The sequence below is a fragment of the Triticum urartu genome, chromosome 7A (genome assembly GCF_056163025.1).
Source record: "Triticum urartu cultivar PI428250 chromosome 7A, HENAU_Tu73, whole genome shotgun sequence".
Classification (NCBI taxonomy): Eukaryota; Viridiplantae; Streptophyta; class Magnoliopsida; order Poales; family Poaceae; genus Triticum; species Triticum urartu.
In genome coordinates this window covers 23,952,299-23,958,344 of record NC_141879.1, presented here as the reverse complement: position 1 = coordinate 23,958,344, position 6,046 = coordinate 23,952,299, and positions in this window count along the sequence as shown.

Here is a 6,046-nt window from a genome sequence, read left to right as displayed (position 1 = left end):
CCTCTGCACTTGGAGGCCCAACAACGTTTACAAGAAGAAGGTTGTGTAGTAGACATCAAGCTCTTTTCTGGCGCCGTTGCTAGGGAGGTTAGCGCTTGAAGGTACATCTTTATATCTTGCAATTGAGTCTTTTAGTTTCTTGTTTTTATCACTAGTTTAGTTTATAAAAGAAAATTACAAAAAAATGGAATTAAGTTTGCGTCATACACTTCATGTTTTTAATATCTTTCGTGAGTAGGATGGAAAGGAAAATTGTGCCAAAGTGTTAGAAGAAGAATGCATTAAAATGTTTGGCACTAAATCTTTGAATGATGAGAATGATTGCAATGTTGTTAGTATGAACTCCTTGAATATCCATAGTACTAATGATGATTGCGCTAGTTATGATGAAAATGTATCCCATAAACATGTCAATTTTTGTGGAGTGCATTGGGTTTGCAAGTACACACCAAATAGGGAAGATAGATATTTCAAGAGGCATAAGTACTTAGAAACTAAATTGTTGCAAGAAAGGCTAGATGTTTGTGCTGAAAATTTAAGTTTTCTTGGCCATACTTGTGAGCTTTGCAATGAACGTGGTCATTTAACCATCTGATGCAAATTGTTTCATGATCTAACCGTTTCCAAAAATTGTGATGACTTGATTTCTCTTGCACATCATAATGAACTTAGTTTGCTTATGGGTTACGAAGAAATGAAACATATAACTAACTATCTTCCAGTATTTGCCCATGATAAACTTCTTGGCTTTGATCTAGAGGAAATTTATATGTATTGTGCGGTGAATTGTATTGAAAATCCTTATATTGCCAACTACATAAAGAAAAGAAAACAAATAGAAGATGAAGAGAATACTAATAAAAGGGAAGAGACTTCCCAATACCCTCCTATTATTTCTTATGATGAATCAGGTAACGAGGAGGAGCCTCCTATTCAAACAATCTCATTAATAAGGAGCTCCAAAAAGAGGATTGAACCCACACATGATGTGGTGAAGAAGAAGAAAAGAAAAAGGAAGAGAGGTAAAAAGATATTTCCCCCAAATAATGATGCTCCTATTACTATTGTGCCTCATGGAAATATAATTGTGGAAGATAATGATACTTCTTATGATCTTGAAAATCTTTTTGGCACTTGCTTGGAAGAATATGATAATTGCTATACTATTGGTGCTATCCATACTATTAGTGATGAGAGTGATTATGCTTATGATATGAAAAGGCCCAAGCTTGGGGATGCTATGTTTGATGAAGATGATGTTTTTGAGAATATATTTGATGCAATTAATGTTTGTCCCAAGCTTGAGGATGCTACGTTTAATGAAGATGATATTTTTAGTCTCCCAAGTTTTGATATGCAAATTTATAATGATGATAGCATGCCTCCTACTTATGATGATTATTGTGATGATACTTATGCTATAAAAAGTAGTGATTATATTTATAAAACTTGTCATGATTATGATTACCCCTTTTCTGAACATTACTCTTTTAATGTGGAAAAAATTTATAGTATTCGAGTCTCTTATGATACTCCCACTATTCCGAATGAGAAGAATTTTGCTTATGTGGAGAGTAATAAAAATTCTATGCTTATGCATCATGAAAATAATGCTTTAGGTGCTGGTTATATTGTTGAATTCATTCATGATGCTACTGAAAATTATTATTAGGGAGGAATATATGATTGTAGGAATTGCGATAATATCAAGTTGCTCTCTATGTGCTTAAAGTTTTTAAAGTTATGCTTGTTTTACCTTCCTATGCAAGTTGATTCTTGTTCCCATAAGTTGTTTGCTCACAAAATCCCTATGCATAGGAAGTGGGTTAGGCTTAAATGTGCTAGTCATATTCTTCATGATGCTCTCTTTATGTTTCAATTCTTATCTTTTATATGAGCATCATTGAAATCATCATGCCTAGCTAGAGGCGTTAAACGATAGCGCTTGTTGGGAGGCAACCCAATTTTATTTTTATTCCTTGCGTTTTTGCTCCTGATTAGTAATAAATAATTTATCTAGCCTCTGTTATGATTGAGTTTTTATGTTTTAATTAGTGTTTGTGCCAAGTAGAACCGTTGGGAAGACTTGGGGAAAGTCTTGTTGATCTTGCTGTAAAAAACAGAAACTTTAGAGCCATCTTTTACTGGAAAGTGATATTTAGTTAATTATTTTTGCAGATGATTAATAGATAAATTCCTCACGTCCAGAAATTTATTTTAGAATTTTTGGGGTTCCAGAAGTTTGCGTTAGTTACAGATTACTACAGACTGTTCTGTTTTTGACAGATTCTACTTTTCATGTGTTGTTTACTTATTTTGATGAATCTATGGCTAGTAAAAGAGTTTATAAACCATGGAGAAGTTGGAATACAGTAGATATTACACCAACATAAATAAATAATGAGTTCAATACAGTACCTTCAAGTGGTGGTTTGTTTTCTTTTGCTAACGGAGCTCACGAGTTTTCTGTTAAGTTTTGTGTTGTGAAGTTTTCAAGTTTTGGGTGAAGATTCGATGGACTATGGAATAAGGAGTGGCAAGAGCCTAAGCTTGGGGATGCCCAAGGCACCCCAAGGTAATATTGTTGGAAATATGCCCTAGAGGCAATAATAAAATGGTTATTATTATATTTCCTTGTTCATGATAATTGTCTATTGTTCATGCTATAATTGTGTTATCCGGAAATCGTAATACATGTGTGAATACATAGACCACAACATGTCCCTAGTGAGCCTCTAGTTGACTAGCTCGTTGATCAACAGATGGTTACGGTTTCCTGACCATGGACATTGGATGTCATTGATAACGGGATCACATCATTAGGAGAATGATGTGATGGACAAGACCCAATCCTAAGCATGGCGCAAGATCATGTAGTTCGTCTGCTAAAGCTTTTCTAATGTAAAGTATCTTTTCCTTAGACCATGAGATTGTGCAACTCCCGGATATTGTAGGAATACTTTGGGTGTGCCAAACGTCACAACGTAAATGGGTGACTATAAAGGTGCACTACGGGTATCTCTGAAAGCGTCTGTTGAGTTGGCACGAATCAAGACTGGGATTTGTCACTCCGTATGACGGAGAGGTATCTCTGGGCCCACTCGGTAAGACATCATCGTAATGAGCTCAATGTGACTAAGGGTTGGTCACGAGATGATGTGTTACGCAACAACTAAAGAGACTTGCCGGTAACGAGATTGAACAAGGTATTGAGATACCGACGATCGAATCTCGGGCAAGTAACGTACCGATTGACAAAGGGAATTGTATACGGGATTGCTTGAATCCTCGACATCGTGGTTCATCCGATGAGATCATCGTGGAACATGTGGGAGCCAACATGGGTATCTAGATCCCGCTGTTGGTTATTGGTCGGAGAGTTGTCTCGGTCATGTCTGCATGGTTCCCGAACCCGTAGGGTCTACACACTTAAGGTTCGATGACGCTAGGGTTATTAGGAAGATTTGTATGTGATTACCGAATGTTGTTCGGAGTCCCGGATGAGATCCCGGATGTCACGAGGAGTTCCGAAATAGTCCAGAGGTGAAGATTTATATATGGGAAATCATCATACTGTCACCGGAAATATTCGGGGGTATACCTGTATTGTACCGGGACCACCGGAGGGGTTCCGGGGGTCCACCTGCCCCGGAGGGCCTTATGGGCTGTAGGTGGAAGGGAACCAGCCCCTACTGGGCTGGGCGCCATTCCCCCTAGGGCCCATGCGCCTAGGGTTTGGGGGGAACCCTAAAGGGGGGCGCCCCCCCCTTGCTTGGGGGGCAAGTCCCCTCCCCCTTGGCCGCCGCCCCCCTCTAGATCTCATCTAGAGGGGCCGGCCCCCTTCCCCCTTCTCCCTATAAATAGAGGGGCGAGGGGAGGGCTGCAACAACACATCCAAGGCGCAGCCCCTCCCCTCCCCAACACCTCTCCTCCTCCGCGTGAGCTTGGCGAAGCCCTGCCGGAGAACTGCCACTCCATCACCACCACGCCGTCGTGCTGCTGTTGGAGCCTTCTTCCTCAACCTCTCCCTCCTCCTTGCTGGATCAAGGCGTGGGAGACGTCACCGGGCTGCACGTGTGTTGAACGCGGAGGCAACGTTGTTCGGTGCTCAGATCGGATTCGGCCGCGATCTGAATCGCTACGTGTACGACTCCTCCAACCGTGTTCTTGCAACGCTTCTGACTCGCGATCTTCAAGGGTATGAAGATGCACTCCCCTCTCGTTGCTAGTTACTCCATATATTGATCTTGGTGATGCGTAGAAATTTTTTAATTTCTGCAACGATCCCCAACAGTGGCATCATGAGCTAGGTCTATGCGTAGTTTCTATGCACGAGTAGAACACAAGTTGTTGTGGGCGTCGATTTTTTCAATTTACTTGCCGTTACTAGTCTTATCTTGATTCGGCGGCATCGTGGGATGAAGCGACCCGGACCAACCTTATACGTACACTTACGTGAGACTGGTTCCACCGACTGACATGCACTAGTTGCATAAGGTGGCTAGCAGTTGTCTGTCTCTCCCACTTTAGTTGGATCGGATTCGATGAAAAGGGTCCTTATGAAGGGTAAATATAAATTGGCATATCACGTTGTGGTTTTGGTGTAGGTAAGAAACGTTCTTGCTAGAAACCTATAGCAGCCACGTAAAAACTTGCAACAACAATTAGAGGACGTCTAACTTGTTTTTGCAGCATATGCCGTGTGATGTGATATGGCCAAATGGTTGTGATGAATGATATATGTGATGTATGAGATTGATCATGTTCTTGTAATAGGAATCACGACTTGCATGTCGATGAGTATGACAACCGGCAGGAGCCATAGGAGTTGTCTTAATTTATTTATGACCTGCGTGTCAACATAAAAGTCATGTAATTACTTTAGTTTATTGCTAACCGTTAGCCATAGTAGTAGAAGCAGGGGCGGAGCCCAATGGGCCGACCCCGAGGCACAGGAATACGGGTATAATTTCATATTTAGTAGTACATGTCATACTGAAAAAGGCTTGGGCATCAGGGTTGAGGTGAAGTGGTGCATCAGGGTCCACGATCGCATCCGCATGACGGCCTACGCTCGCACACGTCCGCAGCCCACATCCCACAATTGGGTCGTACGCTTAGTATGGCCTCTCCACGCCTGGCTATCCATTACCTGTGCGCAGCCACGCAGCGGTTTCCAATCCCCACTCCTCGCCACCAAGTGGGAGCGGCCAATCGAGGCGACGCCATGCGCAGGAGTGGCCGTGCCGATCGACGCGACTACGCCGGCTTCGTGAATCGATCTAGGCAAGAACGTGATCTACTTTGTCCAATCGTTCATCTACACTTCAGATTGCAGCCAATTCTAGTTCTGTCTGGGTAACGCCCTTGCCTCTTGTCTAATTCTTTTCAATAATTATTCTCAATCCTTGTAATTATTTGTATGAATTTGGAGTCAATAGATGCCAAAAAAAAGGCAAAGGATATATTCACTGCCTGGCATATATACATCTGTCCTTTCGTTTTCCTTTGCATAGTAAATGTTCTGGGCATCCCACATTTGGCTGCTAGGACTCCATTTAAATCAATGGGTTTTGGCCGAACATAGGCATTGGAATTTGTAGTTGTCAAAATTTTGATGTCCCACGTGGAATTTTGCTAGTCAAATTTACATATACCATGGGCATGTCCTTATTCAAAAGTAAAGCATTATCACGAGATCTCCGAAAGAATTGAATTGGGAAGAGGAGATCCATTTTGATAAGGGCAAAAGGAAATTGATAAAACATGAACATCCTAATTTGAAATATTCGGTAAGAAGAAACTACTTGGCTAATGAACATTGCCATCTAAGAGAAAATAATTTTTAAATATTTGAGAGTTTGGGACTAAAAATATTGGTTTCAAGAATTAAGAGCCCGGCTTGAATTTAGCTACTTAAATATTTTCATTTCACCATTCTTCTTTGTTCCACTAAAAAATTTAAATTTATTCTTTTTATATTGTAGGATATTCAATCTTAGTATCTGATGACGTATTTTGGAGTTTCGGAATGGAAGACATCATT